Genomic DNA, 9,628 nt, shown 5'->3' with positions numbered 1-9,628 from the left:
TAAAACAAACTGACAACGCCAAGGCTAAAAATGAAAAAGAAAAACAGAAAAACAATAGTACACATGACACAACATAGAAAACTAAAGAATAAATAACACGAACCCCACCAAAAACTAGGGGTGATCTCAGGTGCTCCGGAAGGGTAAGCAGATCCTGCTCCACATGCGGCACCCGTCGTGTTGCTTATGTGATTACAAATCCGGTAAATAGTCTAATTCAGTAGGTCAAATTCATGAAAGGGAAGGGGATCCTCGCTGCAAATAAGGTAATTTGGTGCCAAAGTATTTTTATTTCATAATATGCAAAATGTATTGATTTGTTTTAGAAATGCATTTGGACTTTTATTTCTTGAATTGAATAAAATTATATTTTTGGAAAAATTTCAATTTCTGATCTTTATAATAATTGATAATTAAAATTTGTTAAATTCTAAACTTTATTTTGTGTATGTCAATCATCGTAATCCAGCTTTTTGATTGGTTATTAATAACATTACTTTGTGCCTAAATGCACATGTATTACTGGATATTCAAAATTTTGATGATGTTTCTCTATCTACAAATTTTATAAATATGGTTTTAACCTTGGATGTAGTAGATAGTTATCAAAAGTACCAGGATTATAATTTTATACGCCAGACGCGCGTTTCGTCTACATAAGACTCATCAGTGACGCTCAGATCAAAATAGATATTCGCCTCACATCTGTCCGTCGACCTAACAACTTCTAACGCGTGCTACATAACCTATTAATCAAGATTCTTGACTAATATTTTTAGCATGATCTTTTATCTTATCTAATGTAAACAAACAAAACAAACAAACAAATAATTTATTAAAGTCTCACCTCTTTAAAACATTTGATATACAACACAATATAATATTAACAATTTATAAAAGAGCCACTCTAAAAAGAGTTATGAGAGACTGTAAAAACACAGATTAAAATACATTTATATTACATCTATTACATATATCAATATATCTTAGCATAAAACACCATACTATTAAAAAACACGTGTACAAAAGAAAACAAACAACATTATAAAAACTTATTACGATTACAAAATACACTTTCTCTTAAAAAGTACTTCATGGCAGATTTTGGCTGTAAAATAACAAACTCTATCATCATGAAACATAAATAAAAACTTTTCTTCATTACTTAAATTACTAAAACTACTTTCTATATTACATGCACTGTTAAAAAATAACGTTCGCAGATCTGTATATTCTGGGCATTCTAATAAAACATGTTTTTCATCTTCAATTATATTCAAATCATATTTTTCTACAAATAAAACATAACCTTTCATTTACATCTTTACCTTCATATCTGCCAGTTTCAATTTTAATCGGAGCAATACCTGCTCTAAATTTAGCATATGCACTTTTATATTTACCGGGCATAGTAATACTTAAATATTTTTCTTTACAATAATTTGATTTAAATAACTTGTAAGTACGCAATTTACTGCTTTCATTAGCTAATAATTACATTAGATGTATGTTTCATTATAATACGTTATTCTGATTGGCTAATTGCACATCACATGTTATTCCGTAAGCAATTGCATGAGACAATAACATTTCATTCATGATGACACGAGGTCCCACAATAAAGTGCACAGGTGAATTTAAATATTAAACTTCATGAAAATCGTGTTTTTATAATCCTAGCTAAAAAAATGTAATTATAAGTATTGAATGCTTCTTTTTGTAACTTTATAGGGTTGTAAAAGCGTTGGCCGTGCGTACATTTTTAGAATAAAGCGCTTCCGCGCTTCATACAAAATGTACTTCGGTCAACGCTTTTACACCCCAATAAATTAACAAAAAGAAGCATTCAATTCTTAAGTAAATTTGAATTCCAATTATTTTGGTACATAATAAATAGATTGTTTTCCATATCTTTGTATGTCACTCTTATGAATCATAAACTCTTTTCATTGTAGTTTCTTCTTGTTATATTTTCTTTTGCCAATGAATTATTTGACTTTATATTACCTTTAAATGACTCGGTTAATTAGAAATATATATTTTTTGTTTTAATAAGCTCTATTTTATTTAAATTTCTTATAATTTCTTATAATTTCTAAAAGTGTCCTAAATCCTTTCATAACATTATACTCCCTTGTTAAGTTTGAAATCTTTTGATTTTATTTTTTTTCAAATTGTTTTGAATATAATTTTAATCTTTGAATCTTATTAATTGTGATTAATTTAATTTTTCCTATGAATTGTTTTTGCAATAAATGAAACACAAACACACATATATATAGATTCTTACATTGATACCAGTGGATTATCGGATTTATCCAATCGAGATAGTTAAATTATCAATTTTAAAGTTCGAGCCGCCTCGGCGAGTACTTTAAAATTTATAATTTAACTATCGAGATTGGATAAATCCAATAATCCACGAGTAACTATGTAAGAATCTGTCTCTCTCTCTTTCTCTCTTTACGTCCCCTGTACAATAGTGACACATATATTTGAATATGAATTTATTTAGAGAATTTAATATAGTTTATTTCTTTTATTTATTGAGAATATCAGACTTTATTGGCATACCACCAGTAAATATGATATTAAATTTCTTTTTTGGATATACTTTGAAATATTTGCATAAAAGATGATATATACCAAAAATATTAGATGTTTAAATTTATATGTTATAATTATAGTTCGATTCTTTAGTTATTTATATATTTTTATATATGTTTTTTTTTTTTTTTTTTTTTTTTGTTATATATGATACTGTTCAAATCATTTGCCTCTTTGTCTGCCCAAAGAATTTGTGAAGGCAGTATATTTACGAAATCGTCGGAATCTAAATTTAGGGTATAACTTAAATATGATAAACAGACATGAAACTCTAAGATGGATATAATAGATATAGGAAGATGTGGTGTGAGTGCCAATGAGACAACTCTCAATCCAAATAACAATTTAAAAAGTAAACCATTATAGGTTAAAGTACGGCCTTCAACACGGAGCCTTGGCTCACACCGAACAACAAGCTATAAAGATTGTTTCCAGCACTTGTAGAAATGGATTGATTTCCTGACATTTCATTTTTCTTCTCAACTCGCGATTTGATATTTCTTTAAGAAGGATTGTCTTCTGTATTTGTTCCATTATTAACCTAAAATATGGAATATTACGAAGATGTATAGAATTAAAAAAATTCAGAAGAAATTACGGGGTTTGTTCTTTAAAACTTTTTTTTACATATTATACGTATATGTCTATAAAATTCACAAAGATTAAACATACAGGTTAACACGCGTTTGTTTTTATAATCGTACATATACATATGTTGTATATGCACGTCTCTATTCATGGAAAATAGTTTTTTTATAATCTTGCAACACAAAATTTATGGTAATCCTACTTTGAATAATATCATATTTTACACTTGTGGCTAATTGTGGGTAACCTTTTAAATTAAAATGTACAATAAGATCTATGTGATCTCTAGCATTTTCATAATTTATGTTAAATGTGTTAATTAGCCACATCACATCATGTGCATTAATATTTAAAAAACGAAGAAAAATGTTAATCTACTTAAATAATTAAAACGAATTTGTCTCAAACATTTGCATATAATGCATCTACACGTTAATTTTCTAGTGCTATGGTTAAATTGATATGTAGATAAAGTATGTACTTTTCAACACAATGTAAATATAATTTTTGAAACAAAAAGTAAAAAATTTACACTTATCCTGGCATTTGTAATATCAAATAAGATAAAATCACTCATCTCTAAATAACCACTTGATAGAATTTACTTCAACATTTTAAACATATATGTCATGTATGTAGGACCTTTTACGCCGTTAACTGTGCGAATCTTGATACATGGTTTTCTTTGTATACTATTCCTTTTCTGTTTCTTCCCTTTCTCTTTTGGGTTTTTCAAGTTATGTAGCTGCATGCTGAAAATGTATATTTAAATATTGAAAACAAACTGTTAAAACGAGTACCATATCTAAAATAAACGCTGATAATGATAAATTTTAGTTTGTGCCGTAGAAGGCATGAGTATATACCATTTACGACACTTCATACTGTTTAATAAAAGAATAGTAAAAATGTACATGGAATGTTTAACCGGGTTGTCGCTGAATACAGAACAAAATTTAAAAAAAGGGCTCGTTATATCGCTTTTCAGTACAAAAAAAATCCTATGATGTTATTGGTATCTTAATATTTATGAATCCGACATTGTAGAGACTAGCGATGATGACCCAGCTATCTCAAAAGATACCCAAAAGGCATTCAAACTTATAATAAACTGATAACACCATAGATTAAAAAAACACACACACAACTTAGAAACTTAAGACTAGCTACACGAACAACACAAGAATTTGAGGACGATCTCAAGTGCTCTGGAAGAGTATGCAGATCGTAGGAGTCATGTAAGTACTACCACGGATATAGGTAGAATGCGGTAGATAACATCCTGGTGAAAGGGACGGTGTTGCAGTTACCCTAACTGAAACATATCCGTTGTCATCTATAAAACAGATACTCAATAACGGTCAACCAACTCATAATGGCGTTAGTAAAATTTATGAAGGGCTGACAGCAACACTCTATAAAATAAAAATATTGATAGGAAATATAAGCCCTGGAATGTCGCAACAACTGGCAAATATGAACTCCTTGTGCAGGCGATGCTGGAATGTTGCTACATATAAATGGAAAATTCACAATTGGGAAGCTGAAATCATCTTTTCTTGTCGTAAATTTCTGGTTTCAATGGATCCTCATTTTTTATTTCCAGATGTATAAAGTCAAGATATGAAACATCAATTAAATAAACCTTAGCTTCTTAAATAAGGTTGTTTTGGTTTCACCGATTTTATTAAGAGAGCTGTATATAATGTAAGCTCATCAGACATAGGTGTGTAGACATTTATAAAACAACAGCATGATTGAATGTGCAGCCTATGGGACGAAAACACAGCGCTGTAACAAGGACTACCGAAGAACAGTCATGTACCAGTATTCCTGTCTCTTGGGTGAAGAATTACACGTTCATGTATGTTCATATTATGTCTTCAAAACGGTCCAAATTCAAAAAGCAGAAACATAGCAAATTCTTGTATCCGTGTAAATTGAATAAGTCGGTTCTTCGAGCAGTTTTGAAAAGAAAACAAAAACTTTAAAATAATAAATAAATATAACCAATTTTTTAAAGTTATACAAATTCTACATTATTATTTCTTTTTGTATATACGATTGAAATTTCATGAAAACAAAGCTAAAATAACAATTAATGAATGTCAATTTACTTATTATTTGGTATTTATTTATCTTTAACCAGATGCTCCGCAGGGCGCAGCTTTATACGACCGCAGAGGTTGAACCCTGAACGGTTGGGGCAAGTATGGACACAACATTCAAGCTGGATTCAGCTCTAAATTTGGATTGTGATTAAATAGTTGACACAGCATAGGTTTTTGACACAGAATGAATGTGGTCTAACATTTGTCTAATGATTTAAAAAAAAAATTGCCTTTGAGCAATTCACTATGCTGTTGAATTTTAATCCTCTCAAAAAAATGTTTGAAGAAATTTTCTTTTTATCTTATTTGTTGCCCCCCCCCCCCCCCCCCCAATTTTTTTCCACATCCCCCTTTTCCTTATTCCAAAACTGATCTCAATTCAAATTTCTAATGGAGTTTGCAACAATAACTGCTCATTTAAATACATCATAAAATATTAAAATATAAAAAAAGGTGCTTGTTATCACTTAATGGTAAAGATTGTTCTGATTTTTCAGTTGGTAGTAAAAGTGAAATACATTGTACATTGTATAAAACAATGATCTAAGTTGATTCAACTACTATTCTGGACAAAGAAAGATAACTCCAATTGAAAATTTCTTGCTATTGCACAAATTAAGAATCTACATACACAGTTAGATTTGGCATATCAAAGAACCCCAGTTATTCATTTTTTTATGAAATCAAACAAAAGTTTAAATTTTGGACCCCGATTTGGACCAACTTGAAAACTGGGTCAATAATCAAAAATCTAAGTACATTTCTACATTCAGCATACCAAAGAACCCCAAGGATTCAACTTTTGTTAAAATCTAACTAAGTTTTATTTTGGACCCTTTGGACCTTAATGTAGACCAATTTGAAAACGGGACCAAAAATGAGAATCTACATACACAGTTAGATTCTGCATATCAAAGAACCCCAATTAATTAATTTTTGATGAAATCAAACAAAGTTTACTTTTGGACCCTTTGGGTCCCTTATTCCCAAACTGTGAGGACCAAAAACTCCCCAAATCAATCCCAACCTTCCTTTTATGGTCATAAACCTTGTGTTTAAATTTCATAGATTTCTATTTACTTTAATATACAGTAAAAGTTATGGTGCAAAAACCAAGAAAAATGCTTATTTGGGCCCTTATTCATAAACAGTTGGGATCTCAACTCCCAAAATTAATCCTAACCTTCTTTTTGTGTTCATAAACCTTGTGTTTAAATTTCATTGATTTCTATTCACTTATACTAACGTTGTTGCGCAAAAACCAAGAATAATGCTTATTAGGGCCCTTTTTCGGCCCCTAATTCCTAAACTGTTTGGACCGAAACTTACAAAATCCATCCCAACCTTCCTTTAATAGTCACAAACCTTGTGTTTAAATTTCATAGATTCCTATTTACTTAAACTAAAGTTATAGTGCGAAAACCAAAAGTATTCGGACGACTAAGACGACCACGCAGACGACAACGCCAACGTGATACCAATATACTACCAACAAATTAAAATTTTTGCGGTCGTATATATAAAAGTACATGAAATAACAATCATTTGACTGTAAATGTAAAAAACAGTCAGGTTTATTTAAAAATAAATTTCTATCATTTTTTTTTCTTTTATAACAATTACAATAACAAGATATACCTTGAAACTAAAACTCCAAGAAACATTCGTTTGCTTTTTCTCGAGGTTGATGATTGCTGGCACTTGTGCTTTCTGGAATTAAAATCAAATAAAAATAACTAAAAATGATGAAGCCTTATTGTTTAATATGTCAAATAAAGTGTATTTTAAACTTCAGACCACATTTTTTAAATGAATGCAAAAACTCAGAAATAAAAGCTAATTTAATGACCAATTTATGTTCATTGGAACTTCACCATCTTGACCCCCGATGATGATAGAACGTGGCTGATGCCGTGATATCTTTGCTAGCCTACAATACATACACATGACTTTTATGTTTGATTATTGTGTGTTGAAGATGAATCATCTTGATAAAGGTCAGATGGTAAAGATATTGTCAGCTGTAAGAACATAGAGTTTTCATCTGGCATCAATAAATAAAGTCTTTGTCTATATTGGCATACGAATGTTATCAATTACCATTATCTTATGTGTATTATTCAGTACTTATTTAGGATTTTAGTACTTTAATTTTATTACCACAGGGACTCGGTTAGCAGATTAAAATTTTGTAAATCAATGTTTTAAATTTATTTTTTATTATTTCATGTCTATATGCATTACTATATTAACGTTTTTAATGTTGCCATCACTATTTCTTTGTTTACTGGCAATGTGCAGTTTACTATCCATATCCATATACTGAAAAAAAAACAGTATAAGGATATGGATAGTAAACTGCACATTGTCAGTAAACAAAGAAATAGTGATGACAATATTTGGCAAAAACTTTACATAATGCAGGTATTTATTCTTGGTACTCCTATGTAAATCATGTCAGAAGTCAAAATAATTTAGAAATTGTTAACCAAAATAAAGATAAAAATAATAGGCTAATATACAAACAAAATCTAGTAAACTCCTATGAAAATTTATATAATGATAAAATATTAAATTTACAAGAGAATAGCAAACTCCAACTTTTTAAAAAAAATAAAGAAAAGCTATAACTTTGAACCATACCTACTTTCTCAAAACTTTGAATATAGACAACTAATTTCTAAATTTCGAATAAGTGACCACTGCATGCTTATTAATAGAAACTGGAAGATACAGGAATATTCCCAGAGATTTAAGACTATGTACACATTGTGATGTACTAGATGACGAGTTTCATTTCTTTTTTAAATGTAAAATAAATGAACAATTAAGAAAAGAATTTTTAAATGAAAATAAATATAATAACTTAAATGATATAGATAAATTAAAACATATCCTCAATCCTGAAACAAAACAGGACACTTGCAAATTAGGCTCCTTTTTAAAAAAGTCACTAAGACTGAGGGCAGGGAGTCCTTGATATAATTTGAATCTCTTATATATTGATTTAAAAAAAAAAGACAAATTATAGTTCAAAGTGTCTCCATTGTTTATTTTCATTGTTTTATGTAAACTGTATATTATGTATAATGTTTTAAGCCATTGGTCCATATGGGCGTAACGTGCTTTTCAATAAAGTTTATTAAAAACGTTAATATAGTATTACTGTAGCAAATAGACATGAAATAATAAAAAATAAATTAAAAACATTGATTTACAAAATTTTAATCTGCTAACCGAGTCCTTGTGTTACGACTAATATATATAATGATGGTGATTACTCATGTTACTACCATTAGTATATATTAATATATGATAATAATTTTAAAATATAAAAGATACAAAACTTTTCAATAACTTTTATAAACATTCTGTCTTTTGTCTCATCATGATGCTCATGTTTTTATATTTGGACATCTTTTATATGGGAGACATGGGAGACGAACGAATTAAAATCATTATGATACTGCGAACAGAAAACTATGTCTAACTGTTCATGCGCGTTTTCTTTAAATGATATTAATTTAAGATCATTTGAGATTTGTTTTAGGTTTAATACTGATTTGATTTATTTAAGACTAACCATTTCTTAGCCACCCTTTTATTTATAAACATAACGTTCATGACTTCACTTTATTCTCGCAGTTTCTAATTAAATGTTGAGCATAGTCACCTACGAAAAAGAAATAGTCAACTATTTTACATTTTTTTCACTCCGTGAAAATAATAATAAAAAAATATATAGTGCTTCTTACCTTTGTATAAATTATCTGATAAATGGCAAATGCAAGCTTTTTTTTTTAAATATCCAAAAGCTTTTACAACAAAATCAAACATGCGGTCAACTATCAACTGATGAAGGTAGATAGTTTATTCTCATAAAACCATGCAAGTACAAAGGTTATAGAGAAGTTGAAAAATAGGCACGCACAAGAAACAAAACGTTTTGATTTGATTGGTTAATGGTATATCATGTTATTAAGTATTTTGACCTCCAGATAAACCACAATGCACGCGTTCTGTGTACAGACATGAAACATCTGCTTTGAATATATTTCGCACACATATAGTAATCACTGTTGTATGATTTTGTCTTTTCTTTCTTCTTTTTCTCAAGGACGTATATTAGTTATACGTCCTTGTTTTTCTGTATGTTTAAAAGGGGAATCATTTATATTTATTTTGATGTTACTCAAGAAATAATCCATGAGCGAAATTAATGTTAAACTTTAATTTTAATTTTGCTTATTTATCTATTATCTATAATTCATAGACGTTATTACAAAAGCAAGTAGACTATCATTTTCTTCTCAGTTTGCGTT

The 9,628-nt window shown here is 29.1% G+C and overlaps 1 long non-coding RNA gene across 1 annotated transcript; it reads right to left on the bottom strand.

The window, feature by feature from the left end:
• Nucleotides 1-3,602: 3,602 nt before the first annotated feature.
• Nucleotides 3,603-9,243, bottom strand: LOC134721613 (uncharacterized). Its single transcript, XR_010107887.1, has 3 exons — nucleotides 9,062-9,243; nucleotides 6,945-7,016; nucleotides 3,603-3,947 (listed from the first exon to the last, which is right to left on the bottom strand). It is a non-coding gene; the product is annotated as an uncharacterized LOC134721613 (long non-coding RNA).
• Between the last annotated feature and the right edge of the window lie 385 nt (nucleotides 9,244-9,628).

Source organism: Mytilus trossulus, chromosome 6 (assembly GCF_036588685.1).
Source record: "Mytilus trossulus isolate FHL-02 chromosome 6, PNRI_Mtr1.1.1.hap1, whole genome shotgun sequence".
In the NCBI taxonomy this organism is placed as follows: Eukaryota; Metazoa; Mollusca; class Bivalvia; order Mytilida; family Mytilidae; genus Mytilus; species Mytilus trossulus.
The sequence above is the reverse complement of the archived record's forward strand: the minus strand, read 5'-3'. Positions and strand labels throughout refer to the sequence as shown.